Source organism: Erinaceus europaeus, chromosome 1 (genome assembly GCF_950295315.1).
Source record: "Erinaceus europaeus chromosome 1, mEriEur2.1, whole genome shotgun sequence".
Taxonomy (NCBI): Eukaryota; Metazoa; Chordata; class Mammalia; order Eulipotyphla; family Erinaceidae; genus Erinaceus; species Erinaceus europaeus.
In genome coordinates, this window is record NC_080162.1 from 146299074 (window position 1) to 146316995 (window position 17922).

At 38.8% G+C, this 17922-nt stretch overlaps 1 protein-coding gene across 3 annotated transcripts in view; it reads right to left on the minus strand.

Annotated features, from left to right (window-relative positions):
- The window catches only part of NCK1 (NCK adaptor protein 1), a 59134-nt gene that overhangs the window by 29173 nt on the left and 12039 nt on the right, over positions 1-17922 (minus strand). The window lies entirely within an intron of this gene.

A 17922-nucleotide genomic window follows, 5' to 3' on the forward strand; every position in this document is an offset into this window, starting at 1 on the left:
CAAGAGATAGATTCTATCAGAAATCTCGTAAGACTTTGTATTCATGCTGTTAGTCTCTCCTTTGATTCTGGGTGTATTAGTTTTCAACTGCTGTGGTCAAATTACTACAAATCTAGTGCTTAAAACTCCAGCACAAATGTGTTTAAGCTATGGAAGTCAGAAGTTCAAAACAAGTTTTAGAGAACTAATATCAAAACCATGCTCTAAGAAAAATCCATTCCTTGAGTATTATAGCTCTTTCAGTACTGGGGCCTAATTGAAGCCAAGGAGTGAGTTATCTCTGGGAACCCACTCAGCACGTTCTTGTGTGTAGCCCTAAAGTGCAAGAGGGAAGGTGAAAATTCCCACGCACCACTGTAAAAGTCTCAAGAACAAAAGGACACTGTGTAACAGTGTAGTTCTGTCCAGTTTACTACTTTATCTGTGAGTCAATGATTAAGGCAATCATCTAGATTTTCAAACCACCCAACCAGGACTGAGAGCACACTGGTACAGAAGTGAATAATTGAGCAACAGAGACAGTTCAGTAGACAGACACAGACATAGATACACAGACTTCTTGTCACCAGGGTTATCATTCCCTGTAAGCTGTTTTCTTTTTCTTGTCTCTTTTTTAATAGGAGGGAAGAAAAAGAGAAACAGATGAAGGAGACTGTTCCCCTGCTCATAAAGCCCCCCCCCAACACAAACACACAAGCTTGGACCCGCCCCCCGCCCCAGGTCCTAAGCATGGTAGCATGTGCACTCTACTGGGTAAGCCACCATCCAGCCTCAGTAACAGTAACACATTCTTGTGCTGGATTTTATTCTAGTTTCATTCAACCTGGTCCCTTGCTCTTACTCCTTAGGGTCCTCCAACAAAACTTGAACTCCTTGTTTTTAGATTGTACTGTAAGGTGCAGGATGGGAAAGAGATCTGATTAAAACAATCAGGTAGAGGGTCTTAAACTCAGAAAAGGGACACACGATGATTTAGTAAAATGAAAGCTAGACAGGATAGAGTAGGGTTCTAAGTCTTGACACTATCACTCTATCAACTTTGGGTCAAATCGGCCCCCTTGATTTTATAAACTGTAAAAAGAACACTTAAATTCCTAATTCTCTATAGTTTCTAGTTGAAACCTTTTTTCCTATTATCTTTATTTGTTTATAGGAAAGAGGCAGCCAGAAATCAAGAGGAAAGGGGAAGATATAGAGAGAAACAGATGCATGCAGCATTACTTCACTACTCAAGCTTTCCGCTTGCAGGTAGGGACCAGGGGCTTAAACCTGGTAACATGTGCACTCAACCAGGTGTACCACCACCTAGTCCCTCAGTTTAAACTTTTATGGGATGGTTAAAGAAGACAGCAGAAAGAGGTTGTTGTGAGATTATCAGCAAAGAAGACTAGTCAAGGAAATTATTGGAAAATAACTTATTTTGTTGTGGTCTGAATCAGGAAACCAGTATACAGCCACTGAAAATGTAACATTGTACAACCACTTTGGAAAAATGTGACAGTTTCTCAAAAAACATGGTTATGGCATAACCCAGAATTTATGTTCCAATTATATACCACCCAAAAACTAAATTATGTGTGTATACATACATATATATATATGTGTGTGTGTGTGTGTGTGTGTGTGTATATGTATACACACATATATATATTCACATGAAAACATATAAAATTAACTTGAAAGCTCGTAAGAGGAAAATTTTTGTGGTCTGGAAGTTGGCTCAGTGGATAAAGTATTGAACTCTCATGCTTGAGAGTTCCCAGCAGCACATATAAAACTGATGTCTAGGGAGTCGGGCTGTAGCGCAGCGGGTTAAGCGCAGGTGGCGCAAAGCACAAGGACCGGCATAAGGATCCGGGTTCGAACCCCGGCTCCCCACCTGCAGGGGTGTCGCTTCACAGGCGGTGAAGCAGGTCTGCAGGTGTCTATCTTTCTCTCCTCCTCTCTGTCTTCCCCTCCTCTCTCCATTTCTCTCTGTCCTATCCAACAATGACAACAACAATAATAATAACTACAACAATAAAACAACAAGGGCAACAAAAGGGAATAAATATTTTTTAAAAAAATTTTTTTTAAAAACTGATGTCTATTTCTCTTTCTCTCCCTCTCCTATCTCCCTCTTTCTAAAAACAGACAGAAAATTTTTCACAAAAATTACTCAGTAGTTAAAAAAAAATGTAGTATATATACATGATTGAATTCTACTCAGTTGTTAAAAATGATGAAATCATTTTTCATTCATCTTGGATGGAACTTGAAGATATGTTAAGTGAGATGAGCAAAAAGGAAGACAAATACTGAATGACCTCACTTATAAGTGGGAACCAGTAAGAGGGACTCTACATTATTTACAATGTCTCATACAATGTAAAGGCTATGTAAATAGCAATGACACTATAATGTTTAGGAAGTAATGACAAGAACAAATATATTTTTTTAAAAGTGTGTTGTGTGTGTGTGTGTAGTTTAAATCTAAGAGGGGTCAAAGATACCAGCACTGTTATATGCACCACCCAGGCTTGATCCCCTGAGTATGACAGGGAAATGCCCTAACAGGGGAAGCTCCTGTATTAAGGTTTCTCTCTCTCTTTAAATTATTTAAAAATTTTTATTATCTTTATTTACTTACTGGATAGAGACAGCCACAAATTGAGAGGGAAGGGGGTGACAGAGAGGGGTACAGACAGACAGACACCTGTAACACTTCTTCACCACTTGCACAGCTTTCCCCCTGCAGATGGTGACTGGGGGCTCAAACCTGGGTCCTACGCATTGTAACATGTACACTTAAGCAAGTACACCACGACCTGGCCCCTTCTCTGAATGAAAAAAACAGAAGCAGAATTATGTATACACAAGGTCCCTGCTCTGAAGGGAAAAAAAAAAAAAAAAAAAAAAACCTGGGTGGAGGGAGATAGTATAATGGTTATGCAAAGAGATTCTCATGTCTAAGGCTCTGAAGTCCCAGGTTCAATCCCCCATGCCACCATAAGCCAGAGCTGAGCAGTGCTCTGGTATTTCTGTGTCTTTCTCTCTCAAAAATAAATAAATAAAAATATTTAAGAAAAAAAAAACTTACACCAGGAACTACAAAAACATAATACAACTCTAAACAATTCAATTAAAAATGGGCAAAGGACCTGAACTGACATTTCTCCATAAAGGTGCTCAACATCATTAATCTTTAGTTAAAAATCAAATCCACAGTAAGATATCACCACACACTAACATATCAAAAACCAGAAAGTAGCAAGTATTAGTGAAGATATAGAGAAATTAGAACCTATATGCATTGCTGGTAAGAAATGTGTAAAAATTTTAAAAGTTCAACCACTATGGAAAATCTCTCAGTAGTTCCTTAATAAAATAGAAATAGAATTGCAGTGTGATCTAGTGATACTACATACCAGAGCAGTGCTATGACCTGCTTGTGCTCCTTAACCTGTCTCATAACTCAAGTCCCCCCAACCACACTCTCAGAAAATAAATCTTAAGAAAAATTTAAAATGTGATAAGCTTGTATGTAAAAATACATCATTATCACAACTGACAAACAAGATTTCAGTTAGAAACATATTTTTAAAATATTTTTTTATTTATTATGTATTTATTTGTTGGACAGAAAAAGAGTTCTAGAAATTCAGAGAGAAGGGGGAGAGAGAGAGAGAGAGACAACTGCAGCACTACTTCTCCCTCGTGAAGTTTTCTCCCTGCAGGTAGAGACCGGGAGCTTGAACCTGTGTACTTGTGCACTGTAACATGTGCACTCAACTGGGTTAAGCTGACACCTTAAAATGAAAAGAAGACAGTCTGTAAATTTTTGGAGTACTCCAAGCAAACAAAGTACATAGGTCCTAGGAGAAAGTTTGCCAAGTAATGGGAGATGATCTGGCTGAATGTTGTTTGAAGATAATATGAGGTAAGCTATACAAAGTCAGAAATATATAAAATTCAGAAATATATAAAATTAATTTTATTCCATGTTTTAACAAATCATTTGAAGAGTTTTAAAGCAAAGGAAGTCTAATACACTCTACAACAGAGGCTGCTAGTGATAATTAGTATCTGTGTTCTCCTTCCCTTCAGTAGCTCTACTACTGGCACGTGAAACTTCCCAACCGTGGCCACTATCGGGTGGTGACTGTGATAGGAGGTGATTGTGGAACTTAGTATGACCAATGAGTTGATGAGCAGAATGTGGGTAAAAGTAGTACTGGCCACTTCCATCAAGGACATGCAGTTCTTCCTGCAGTTTTCCCTTTTCAATGAAACCTCAAAAGTCACATGGTGTTGACATTAAAAGACAGAAGAGGGAGTGAGGTGGTAGCACAGTGGGTAAAGCGCACGTGGCACAAAGCACAAGGATCGGCATAGGGATCCCAGTTTGAGCCCCAGGTTTCCCACCTGCAGGGGAGTTGCTTCACAGGCAGTGAAGCAGGTCTGCAGATGTGTATCTTTCTCTCCCCCTCTCTCGATTTCTCTCTGTCCCATCCAACGACAGCAACAACAACAACAATAACCACAACAATGATAAAAACAACAAGGGCAACAAAATGGGGGAAATGGTCTCCAGGAGCAGTGGATTCCTGGTGCAGGCACTGAGCACCAGCAATAACCCTGGAGGAAATAAATAAATAAATAAATAAATAAATAAATAAATAAATAATAAAAGACAGAAGAACCTGTGACCCTGAGTGATCTGCCTGGAACAAAGATGTCCCCAGTTCTATCCCATCACAAATATGCACTGGACTGTGAAATAAACATCCATTATGTTAAGCCATTTAAAATGTGTTGTCTATTCAAGCTGACAGCTATAATCCAGAACAAGTTTAAAGATTTTTTTTTTAATTACTGTATGAAGGATAAATTAAAAAAAGAAAAAAGAACAGTAGAAACAAAAAGATCAGTTAGGAGCAGGATGGGAAAACAGCATAATGGCTACGTAACTACTTTCATGTGGGGGCAGGGTGGTGGTGCACCAGGTTAAGTGCACATAATACGTAGCAAAAAGCCCCACCCAAGGACCCATGTTCCAGCCCCGGCTTCCCACCTTCGGGGGGTGGGGGGTCGCTTCATAAATGATGAAGAAGGTCTACAGGTGTCTCTCTTTCTCTCTCCCCCTCCTCTCTCAATTTCTTTCTGTCCTGTCCAACAACAACAAACAAAAAAGAAAAAGATGGCCACCAGGAGCAGTGGATTCATTCCTGGTGCAGGTACCAAGCCCCAGTAATAACCGTGGAGGCAAAAAAAAAAAAAAACCCAAAAAACAACTGCTTTCACACCCGAAGCTCCTAGGCTCAGGTCCAATTCCCACCATAAGTCCTAGATGAACAGTGCTCTGGTTAAAAGAAGAGAGAAACAACAACAACAAAAATAAATAATAAATAAAATAAAGATGGCTAACAAGTAAATGAAAGGGGCACATCATCTCTAAATCATGTGGGGATTAGAATCAAAACTATACTGAGATATGATCTCACATTCACTAAGGTGGCTACTATCAGAACAAAAAGAAAAAGAAAAATAACAGTGGCTGGTGAGGATGTAGAAAAACTGGGACTTTTACACTGTTAGTAGGAATGTATGATGGTGCAGCAGCTATGGAAAACAGTAATATAAAAAACAAAACAAACAAGTAAACAGAATTCCCAGATAGTCCAGAAATTCTTGAAGGTAAGCTGAAATGGATGTGTGTACATACATGTGTGTATCAACACTGATAACAATTTAAAGGTAAAAGCAGCCCACATGTTTGTCAACTCATGAATTAATAAAGTGTGTTACATTTATAAGAGAGTAAATAGGGCATATTTCTCCAATGGAAAATTACCAGCCTTAAAAAAAGAAGAAAAAAATAACAGGAAACAACATGGACAAACTGAGAACATGATGCTAAGTGAAAGAAAAGTCATAGTCCAGACAGTGGCACACCTGGTTGAGTGCAGAAGGATGCAAGTTCAAGGTCTCCATCCCCATCTGCAAAGCAGGGAACAGTTCTGCAGGTGTCTTTCTCCTTCTCCCTCCACTCCCCTCCCTTGTCAATTTCTCTCCATCTCTATCCAGAAATAAATATTTCAAAAGGAGAAAAAAGGAAAGAAGTCACAAAAAGACAAATACATGAAGTACCTAGAGCAATCAAATTCACAGAAACAGAAAGTAGGAGAGTGACTAACAGGAATTGAAGAGATGAGAGAATAAGGAGCTAATGAGTACAGTTTCAGTTTTGCAAGAGGAAAAAGTTCTGGAGATTAGTTAACATCAAGGCCTCCAGCATGCACAATTTTACCATCTCTTAGCCAACCTTTTCATCCTTATATGTTTTATTTTTGAGAGAGAAGCAGAGAGAACGACACAGAGAAAAACACCACAGCACTGGTCAGCTCTAGCTTATGGTGGTGCCAGGGATTTAACCCGGGACTCTGGAGCCTTAAGCATGAGAGTCTGTTTGCATAACCATTATGCTATCTTCCTCACCCCATCCTTTTTATTTCAAACAGAGACAAGCACTACCATGTAGTAGTAAAACACAAGCCCAGGCTTTGAATGAGCTCTTGTCACAACTTTTAAAAATCTCAATGGGCTAGGTGGTAGATTATCAAGTACAGCATAGACATTATTACCATGTACAAGGGCCTGGGTTCAAGTCCCTAGTCCCCATCTGTGGGAGGAAAGCTTCAGGAGGAATGTTGAAGGTCTCCATTGTTTTTCTCCCTCTGTCTCACCCTCTATCAAAAAAAAAAAAAAAAAAAAAAAGAAAGAAAGAAAGAAAGAAAAGAAAAGAAAAGAAAAGAAAAGAAAAGAAAAGAAAAGAAAAGAGCTAGGAGCAGGAACAACCCTGGTTTGGGGGTGGGGGCAAAGGAAGAAGAGGAGGAAAGAAGAGGGGGAAGGAGGAGGAGGGGAAGGAGAGAGTGAGAAGCAGCAGCAGGAGGAGAAAAGAAGTAAATAAATAAAAGTCCAGTCAATATACATAGCAATATGTTATGATGCACACTTAGAACTAATGTTAGGTCAAATATTTCAAAAGAATAAATAAACAAGATACTATATCATCAGAAAAAAAACCAAACTGAATAGAAAGTGGTATGGTAGGGAGTTTAAGAATAAGAGAATTTGCAGCCCAGGTGGTGGTACAGTAGAATAAACAATGAACTCTCACGCAAGAGGTTCTGAGTTCAATCCCCAGCATCAAATATGTCAGAGTGATTCTCTGGTTCTCTCCTCATCCTCCTCTCTCTTCTAAATAATTAAATCTTAGGAGGAAGATGGGGAGGAGGTGGAAGAGGCGAAAGTGGGAGAGAGGATGAAAAAGGAGAGAGGGAGGAGGAATACTAGAGGGTCAGGAGGACAGTACAGGAATTGCACGCATGAACTCCCAGGTTAAGACCCCAGCACTATATATGACAGAGTTGAACATAACAATGTTTAAAAATATAATCAATTTGAATAAAAAAGAACCATTTGTTCTGATTGTCTTAGATTCAAAAATAGCTCTGGTACATCAAAGTGACAATATCAAGTAAACAAATTATCCAAAAGTAATCACAATAGTTATCTCCAACTCCAATGTTTTTCTTTGTAATTTAGAGCCGGCCTGTTTCTCCCCTTAAATATGGGTAGGTTTATTACTACACTAAAATGAAGTTACATAACTTAAAAGAATGTCACAATAGGTACTACAGCTTCATCCACTGTGACATTGTGGAGATGCATACTCCTGAAGCTCCAGCACCACGCTATGATGAAGTTAAAGCAGCCCTTATAAAGAAAAAGTAAAGAGGAACCAAGTCCTTCAACTAATTCAGGCAAGGAAACCCTAGTCAACTGTTACCACTATTAAGTTAACAATGTGAATATGCCAGCTTAAAAATTAATTCCTCTGGGGGCCAGGTAGTGGCACACCTGGTTAAGCACACACATTACAGTGCATGATAACACAGGTTCAAGCCCCCTGGTCCCCACCTGCAGAGAGAAAGCTTCATAAGTGGTGATGCAGGGCTGCAGGTGTTTCTCTGTCTCTTTCCCTCTCTATCTTCCCTCTCTCAATTTCTGTCTCTATTCAGTAATAAATAAAAAAAAAAAATTTTTTAATTAATTCCTCCAGCCATCTCAGATGATACCACCCAATCCTGTCCAAATGTAGCTCCATAAAAGAAAGAAATGGGGCTGGGGAGATGGCATGATGGTTATGCAAAAAGACTCATGCCTGAGGCTCCAAAGTCCCAAGTTCAATTCCCAGCCCTACAAGACCAGAGGTGAGCAGTGCTCTGGTGGGAGGAGAGAGACAAAGAGAGGAGAGAGAGAGGAGAGAGAGAGGAGAGAGAGAGGAGAGAGAGAGGAGAGAGGAGAGAGAGAGAGAGGAGGAGGAGGAGGAGGAGGAGGAGGAGGAGGAGGAGAAGAGAGAGTGTGTGTGTTATTGCTTTAGTCCATTTCATTTTAGAGTTTTTATATAGCAATATAACAGGTAAATGACACTGGAACTCAGAGTAGAGGTTTTGTCTAAACATCTAATTTGTGAACTAGCCACATTATCAATAGTACTGAAAATCATAGGACTAAATGAGCTCGCTTAAAATTGAGGTGTATATTCCAGCATAAAGTTTCTAAAGTCCAAAGTAGAAACTAAGAAAACAAAAGACATTACTAACTGAATTCGTCTTTTGAGAATTCTTTTAATGACAGCAAGTCTATTAACTTCATTTCCAAACTACCAGTGCCTTGTTTCCTCAATTATGTTTTTATTGTCCCTTTAATCTGAAAACAGGCATTCCAGGATCCTCTGTACTATAACCTTAGGGATCCCTCTTTCCAAAATTTGATTTCCTGTCCTCTTACCTTCCTCTTACCTTCCTCTTTCACTGACCTTTACTCCTTGTTTTTGGTGGGTGAAGCAAGAGCAATGATAGTCTTTCAAGTGAGGAAGAATTTCTGAAGACCTTGCACACCTTAAAATGACTTCTACACTTAATGTTCAATTATCTGAACAGGTAAGCAATTTTAGTTTATTCTCTTTGAGACAGTTGAGAGAGAAGGGGAGAAGAAAGGAAGAGAAACACATGCAGCACTGCTTCACTGCTTGTGAAGTTTCCTACCCTGCGGTAGAGACCAAGGGAGACTTGAGCCTAGGTCTTTACACACTGTAATGTGTGGTCTACCAAGTATGTCATGGCCTGGATCCACAATTTAAGTTCAGGAACAACTTCCCCTTTGATTTTGAGGGCACTACTCACTGTCTTCTAGCTTGTGAGGTTGCCCATGAGAATACTGAATCTCTGCTGTGACACACCTCTGTCCCAGTCCCCTCCCATAACAGTAGTTCTTTGTCCCCTGTATTATGAAATTTCACTGTCACATACCTCAGTGTCTACAAGTAAGGTTAATATGCTTTTGTCCCTTGGCTTCAAATCTACTTTCCACTATAGTAGTGAGGAGCTGGAACCCTGCAAAATCACATCATTCCTTTCATGCTGGCTCCCAGTTACCAGCTGCCTGTAAGCAGCAGTAGAAAGGCACTAAAGACTGAAAAAGGGAACAGGCAAGAACCAACCTTCCCTCTGGCAGCAGTGATACCAGAAAGTGATTTTTCTGTCTCTGCTTTTCCTGCCATTCCCAGACCAATCTGATATGTCCTAAACACCTTTATTTCTTGGGGAAAGGTATCCTAAGAAGTCTGTTTTAACTCCTCATGGCTATTTTTCAAGATTATTTTAATAATCCTTATCTCTTTGTTCTCTCAGTCCTATGATTAGTAATTACTTCCCATAGTCACTATTCCTGTGATACCTGAGTGTTCCTTTATAGCTATTTCTGTTCTCTAATGTCTGTTTAGGAGGCCTACTAAAACAAAGTAATACAAATTGGGTTGGCTTAGAATAGAAATTTTGAAATCTGTTTTGAAGGACAGAAGTTTGAAACCTACACCACTTCCTAAAGTGACCAGAGAAAACTCTTACAGGTCTCCTAGCCTGAGGGTTTCCTTGGTCATCTTCCCACTGTATATATTTATGCCCAAATTTCCCTACAGTTTCTAAAGGGCAACAGTCATACTGGATTAGGATTCTTCTCTCCATCCTTTTTTTAAAAAGTTTACTTATTTATGAGAGAGGAGAGGGAAAAGAGAGAACCAAGGTACCACTCTGTAAAATGCAATGAATGACAGGGCTCAAACTCACGTCTTCATGGTCTGTCCACTGTACCACCTCCTGGGCTGCAAGACATTAATAATAAATACCGCAATAGGTTCTATAAAGAGTAGTTCCAGAGAATATCATATTCTAAGACACAGTGTTTAGAATTTCAATTTATCTTTACAATGGGACAATTCAAACATTTTACTAAACATTTCTTTAGGTTATATGATTTTAAGTATATAGGTTCCATTTTCCTGACTAGATCCTGATTGAAAGTAAATACATTTGGTCAAGGCAGTGGCACACTGAGTTGGACACACACACACACACACACACACTCTCTCTCTCTCTCTCTCTCTCTCTCTGCCATTTTCAAGAACCTGGGTTCAAGGCCCCAGTCCACACCTGCAGAGGGAAGCTTTACAAGCAGTGAAGCAGCTAAATGTCAGTCTGTGTCTGCCTGCCTGTCTGCCTTTTTTTCTTTTTGTCAACCTCCCTTTCCTCTATCTCTACTGTCAAGTAAATATTTGTAAAATATTAAGAATAGAATGTGTATGCATTTCACCCACTTTTCTGAGTATCCATAGAGATTTTTTTTTTCTTTTTGTTGCCCTTGTTGTTTTTATTGTTGTTGATGTTGTCGTTGTTGGATAGGACAGAGAGAAATGGAAAGAGGAGGGGAAGATAGAGGGGGAGAGAAAGATAGACACCTGCAGACCTGCTTCACCGCCTGTGAAGTGACTCCCCTGCAGGTGGGGAGCCAGGGGCTTGAACCGGGATCCTTATGCCAGTCTTTGCGCTTTGCGCCATGTGTGCTTAACCCACTGCGCTACCACCGGACTCCCCCATAGAGATTTTTGAATAGCACAACTATGTAATTATGTTCCTCGATGCTGGGATTTTTTTTTTCTTGGAATTTCACTGATCTTTCCTCTCATCTTTTCTCTGGTCTCTGTGACTGGCACTTCTGTTATCTGAAAGCTGATTTCCTAGAATAACTTAAATTTTATTTTTTCTCATCTACTTGCCATATTTTCCTATATTTTATGAAAGGTCTCCCTTCTTAAGCCCACATTATGTTTTGGGTTTTTTTTGTTTTATTTATTTTTTTTTCCTTTTTGTTGACCTTGTTATTTATCGCCGTTGCTGTTATTGCTATTGTCGTTGTTGGATAGGACAGAGATAAATGAAGAGAGGAAGGGAAGACAGAGAGGGGGAAAGAAAGACACCAACAGACCTGCTTCACCACCTGTGAAGTGACCACCCTGTAGGTAGGAAGCCGGGGGCTCGAACCAGGATCCCTACACTGGTCCTTGCGCTTCGTGCCATGTGCGCTTACCACTACACCACTGCCCGGCTCCCTGTTTTTTTTTTTTGTTTTTTTTACTATTATACTCAAGAGAGCTCTGCTAAATGATCCCACATTATGTTTCTGACTGTCTAATTCTCTCTTAGTTCTATCAATTTTCTGTCTACTAGACTGGCAAAAATTACAGTGACACTGCAAAGTTAAGAGAAACTGTTATACAGCCTGGGAGGCGGCTGAATTTGTAGACATAGGGTCCTGCCTATGATATTCAGTATTGCATGTCTCTCATTCTTTCTCCTTCATTCTCCATAAATAAATAAATAAATCTGTTATTAAAACTTTGTTTAAAGGTGTAAACCAGCTACACTGTTTCTAAATAGCAGTTCTGACAGTTACTGACATTTTAAACATTTATATCTTTGTACCCGGTTATTTTACTAGAATTAATGTTAATGTTCTTAATATGCACTAACAGTGATTAGCAGTAAAATGAATTCATGAATTCTTACTCAAACCTTACAGTAAGTCTTTGACTAGTTATCATCTCCGTATTACCAGTGAGGAAAAGAAACAAGGCTTACAGAGGCTGAAACAACTAGACATGAAGCATGTCCAAGAACTGAAGGTGCCTGACTCCAAAGTCTTTTTAGATTTACATACAGTGAAATGGAAGGATGTTCCTAAAGTTAAGTTAGAAACCAAGATGTAGCATGTGATTTACTTTTATGTGAGCAAACACATCTAGAAGATGCATATTAAGAAGTTAACAGTGAGGGGGAGGGGTGTCAGTGATCCGTCTACAAGATACATATTAACAAGTTAACAGTGAGAGGGAGGGGTGTCAGTGATGGCTCACCAGAAACACTACACACATCATCATGTGAGAGAACCCAATGCTCAAGTCCAATGTCCCCACCTGAGGGAGCTGGAGAGTAGGGAAGCTTGCGAGCAGTAGAGAAGTGCTGCAGGTGTCTCCACATTCTCCCTCCACTTTAAAAAATGTTATGGGGAATGTTATGCATGTACAAACTATTGTATTTACCGTTGAATGTAAAACATTAATTCCCCAATAAAGAAATAAATTTAAAAAAATATTTTACTAGTTGTTGTGACCCCAACAGGAATTTGGGACAATCAGCATACAAATGATGTCAGCCAGACAACGGAGCACACTCACAAGGAAATGTGGGTGCAGGGACTATATAAGCAAGGACTTGCAGCAGCTCTACTCTTGATTGGATTACCTTCAACACGGCAGTCTCCTGTTGGTGTAGCTCTGAATTGATCCTGATCTCTTCACATGGTGGTCTTGGGTAGCTTAGTTGTGGACTCTGGACTTTAACCTATTTTCTTAGCTAGACTTTTCCCCTCACGTTTACAGTAATTTTTATGAATGCACTTCTCACTTGTTTCACCTTAAATGGAACCACATGTTGTTTTGCCACAATTAGTGATTTATAGTATTATAAGATAAAAGTAAAATTCCACATCATTACTACCAAAGTTCTGTGCCCACCCCCCACTCCAGCTGTAACTGCCATAGTAACCTCAAGGTCATAGATATGGGTTGACAATATATGTTTTTTCTCTTTTCAAATTCATGTATTTCAATTCTCTATATTCCACTTATGAGTGAAATCATCCTGTAGTTGTCCTTCACTTCCTTACTTACTTCATTAATCATAATGATCACCACCAGTCTCATCCATTTGGTCCCAAGAACACATTATAGGTTTTTTTTAAAAACTGCAGGGCAGCATTCCGTTGAGTATATAACCTATGATTTTCTTCCCCATCTCTCATCCTATCCTTCTCTTTTTCTTCCTCTCTAGTTCTGCCCTCAACCTCTAGCAAAAAGAAAAGCCACAACAATAATGAAAGATAGTGTAAGTACCATATAGAGAAAAAGAATTACTCAAGAAACTTATGAGATGGCTCATACTATTAAGAAGAGACCACTGATTTTTGAGGGAGCCAGGAACCAAACAAAGACATCTTATTCTTTCTTATAAAAATTTTCTCACTCTAAATAATAGAAACATTAGTTGTCTCATTTCAAACTTATACATATTTACACACACATATGTATGCATCTTGCTTAGAGCAAATTTAATCCACCCTCTACAACATATCAGTTACACAAAGAGCTAGTGAGAATGCCACAGGTAAAATATAACTTGCCCTTTTCTCAATAATACAGCTGTCCTTTCTACCATTCTTCAAAGTTTATGAGCCCTATGCTCTGCACTAAGATGATAAAGAACACACATACACAAATTATGTGTTCTGTGGTTTCTTCAAATCATTTTGCTCTGACATTTTATATTTCCTCATATTTCTGATAAAAGTATATCCATTATGATATTTACTAGACTAAATTAAAAGTTGATACACTGCAAGCTAGTTTCTTAAATCTAGAAACAGCTTATTAAAGGAAATCAGGGGCCAGGCAGTGGTGCACTCAATTGAGCACACATTAGCCTTCAGTCCTCACCTGCAGGAGGAAATCTTCATGAGTGGAAAAATAAATAAATAAATAAAAAGAAAATTCTATGTACCCTCCACTCCCAAAAATGGAGGGATAATAAATTCAGTTTTTTACTTCTACACAACACTGGCAAAACCTTTCGTCCCCAGGTAGACTGATTTTTTTCCCTATGAACCAGATCCATAAGGAAACACTAGTTCTCTTAAAGAGAAAGAAAAGAAAAAGTTCACTAAAGGAGACAAAAGACTTAACAGAAGACTTAGAAGTAAAGATCCCCAATAAAAGAGAGGGAAACAAGGAGATAAGAAGGGGGAAAAAAAAACACCAGAGGACTAGTCTGAGAGAGACAACTAATAACAGAAGTTTCTGAGAAAGACTGGGAAATAGCTCAAATGGCAGAATATGACTTGTACATCTTAAGTTTCCATCTCAATCCCCAGTGTCACACGTGGCAGGTAGTGACCTGGCTATTCTCTCTTTCTCTTTCTGTCTCATTTGAATTTTTCTCTTTCTCTCTCTCTCTCTCTCCCTTCCTCCCTCCCTCTCTCTCTCTCTCCCTCTCTCTCTCCCCCCCCTTTCTCATAATAAGTAAAATCTTTTTTAAAGAAGTTCCTGAGAAAAGCACAAGAAATAAAATGAAGCCATGGTTATAGATTAAATTATACATTCACCCAAAAAAAATGTGGAGGTAAGACCTTTAGAAACTTATAAAACCCTAATTCAATTAAACTTGAACGAGAAACGTTGTTCTCCACAAAGCTTTTATGAGGACAGTGAAAAGGTACTTGTTGAAAAGCCAGAAAGAGAGCTCACCAGAAACCTAAACAGATGGCATCTTGTTCTTGATTTCCAGCCTACAGAACTGTGAGAAAATTAATTTCTGTTGTGTAAATTGCCCAGTTTGTGGTATTTTGTTATGGCAACCCTAGAAGAATAATATAACCAGTAATGAAATAATTCAAGAAAAATCCCCAGAACAGGTGAACATACTTTTGCAGAGATGGCACAATGAACATTTAAGAAAACAAACAAAATCATAATACAAGACAGACAAAATAAAATTAGGATCAGGAATCGGAATGCATTCAATATTCTCAAAAAGATCACAATGAAAAGATGATACCTTCACAATTCTGAAGGCAAAATTTTCCAAAGGAAAGTAATGGAGAGATAACTTCACAATTCTGAAGAAAAATTATTTCTAACAGAAAATATTATTGATCAAATCAAACAGTAAGTTAAATCCCAATAAGTTTTTACTAATGCAAAATCTCAACTTTAAACAGGATACTACTTACTATGAGATATGTTCCATTGAAAGAGAAGTTCAACCACCCCTCCTGACCACCCTCACTCCAAAAAATTATAAAAAGGAAATAGGGGGACTTAACACAAGAGAAAAGTAGAAATCCCATGAAGCTACTGCCTACTAATCAGAGAGCTGGCACACAGGACAGAGTAATTCTACTCATAGGTAAGAAAGACTCTGAGGTGAATGTTTATAGTAGTTTCCTTCACAATAGCTTAACAACTAGAAATAAGTTGAATTTTCACTAATGGTATTTTTTTTTTTAGTTGTGTGTATTCATTCACATAATGATATACCGCTGCACCCACATCATGGTTGACTCTCAAACACAACATTGGAAAAAATGAGCCCTCCACAAAGGAGTACATACTATATGGTTCTGTTGACATCAAATTCTAGAAAAATGCAAAAACAACTTACGGTAATATATGCCACACTTAGGAGGTACTGCCTGGGGAAAGGCCTAAGAGAAGAACACCTTCTGAGTGTTGGGATGTTCTATACCTTCATCTGGATGATGGTTTGTCTATAAACATAAAAATTAGTTGATCTATGCATTGACATCTGTGCAATGTGCCAATTAAAAAAAAAAAAATCTCACTCTACTTCTCTAAGCCAGATTTTCTTTAACACTATTTGCACTTGTATCTCACAACAGGTATTGGCCTAAAGGAAAAAATTATTTATTTATTATTGAATAGAGACAAAGAGAAATTGAAAGGGGAGGGGAAGATACAGATAGAGACATCGAGATACCTGCAGCAATGCTTCACCAATAATGAAGCTTCCCCCTTGCAGGTGGGGACCAGTGGCCTGAACTTGGGTCCTTACACACTGTAATGTGAGTGCTTAACCAGGCGCACCACCGCCTGGACCCCAGGAAAAAATTCTTAAGGTTTTCTATGCAAAGATCTCTATTTCAATTATAATGATGAGAAAATAAAAACTTGGAACTAATATTAAATAAATGAATAATAACAAATCCTAGATTTTCAGCTATTGATGGTTCAAGGACAGCCTAAAAAGAAAGGGAAACATCTGCTCTATTCCTATTTTATGGTTCCTATTCATTAAACATTTTGTCCTGCTTTCTATCTTACTGCATTTTCAGTCATCAAGTTGCAGATACCACAATTTTTAAAAATATTTATTTCCTTTTTGTTGCCCTTGTTTTTGTTTTTTACCGTTGTTGTAGCTATTGTTGTTGATGTCATCATTGTTGGATAGGACGGAGAGAAATGGAGAGGAGGGGAAGACAGAGAGGAGGAAAACCTGTAGACCTGCTTCACCGCCTGTGAAACGAACCCCCTGCATGTGGGGAGCTGGGGGCTTGAACCAGGATCCTTAATGCCAGTCCTTACCGCTTTGCACCATGTGTGCTTAACCCACTGAGCTACCACCTGACTCCCACTACTACAATTTCATCCAGAAGTATAGAAATATATGTTCTTCACTAGGGGTGTTACAGGTCTTTTTAAGAACTTGAAAAAGAAATAAAAAGGGGAAGAAATAATGACTGACTTCTTAGGATAGCAGTAGAAATGGGCAAACAGGCTGAATAATAAGTATTATTTAAATGTGTCAAAAAAAATTTAATAACCAATCAAGAACACATAGTACCTGTAAGCGATCCACCATGCTCGAGCAGTTTTTCCAATGCCTTCTTTAAACAATAAAAGTTTTTTTTTTTTAGGGCAAGTCAAGTCCCACTTCTCACAAAGGTGGGAGATGGGACAAATTTGAATTCCTCTAGTTATCCTGTTCTTTCCTCCTCCAGTTCTTGCTTGAATTTACTTTGGGAATCATGGCTGGAATGTATCTGGCTCAGAACTATGGCATACCAAACTCGGCTAAAAGTCTTAACAATATTAAAAAGCACGTGGATGCCAAAAAGAAACTCCCTGCATGCTTTCTGGATATGCTGAATCTACTGCATTTGAGTGCCTCTTTTGCTATCTGAAACAAAAGCTTTCATTTCTAACCTCTACTCTGAGTGGTTTTCTTCTTTGCTAGACCGTGTTGCCTTAAAATACTATTGGGGCCACAAATCCAAATAACCTAAGGCTGAAACCAAAGAACTCCAGTAGTAAACACAGCCTTTCATAGTAGTATGTGCCCTGCTTCTAAAAAAAAAAAAAAAAAAAATCTCAATGGTTTAACAGGCAATCTTTTGAAACAAGCAAAAACAAGTCATGATAAGCAATCAATAAAATAAAATAAAATAAAATAAAGGAAGGAAGGAAGAAAAGTAGCTCCCAACTTGATTCAGACCAGAAAAAGAAAAGCATTCCCAGGGTCAGGCAGTGGGGCACCTGGTTAAGCACTCACATTACAGTGTGCAAGTATCCAGGTTCAATCCCCACTTTCAGAGCTGCAGGTGTCCCTCTGCCTATCTTCTCTTCCTCTCTCAATTTGCTTCTATCCAATAATAAATAAATATATATTTTAAAAGAACAAACACTCCCTCCAGATTTGTGTGTGTGTGTGTGTGTGTGTGTGTGTGTGTGTGTGTGTGTGTGTGTGTGTGTGAAGTTTGATTTTATTTCAGAGGGGTCAGAGCAAGCACCCTGGCATATGTGGTGCCAGGGATCCAACTCAAGACACCACACTGCATCATCTCCCAGCTGCATACCATCTAACCCCTGATCCATAAATGTTGCGAAATCCCCAAGGCAACCTTATGCTA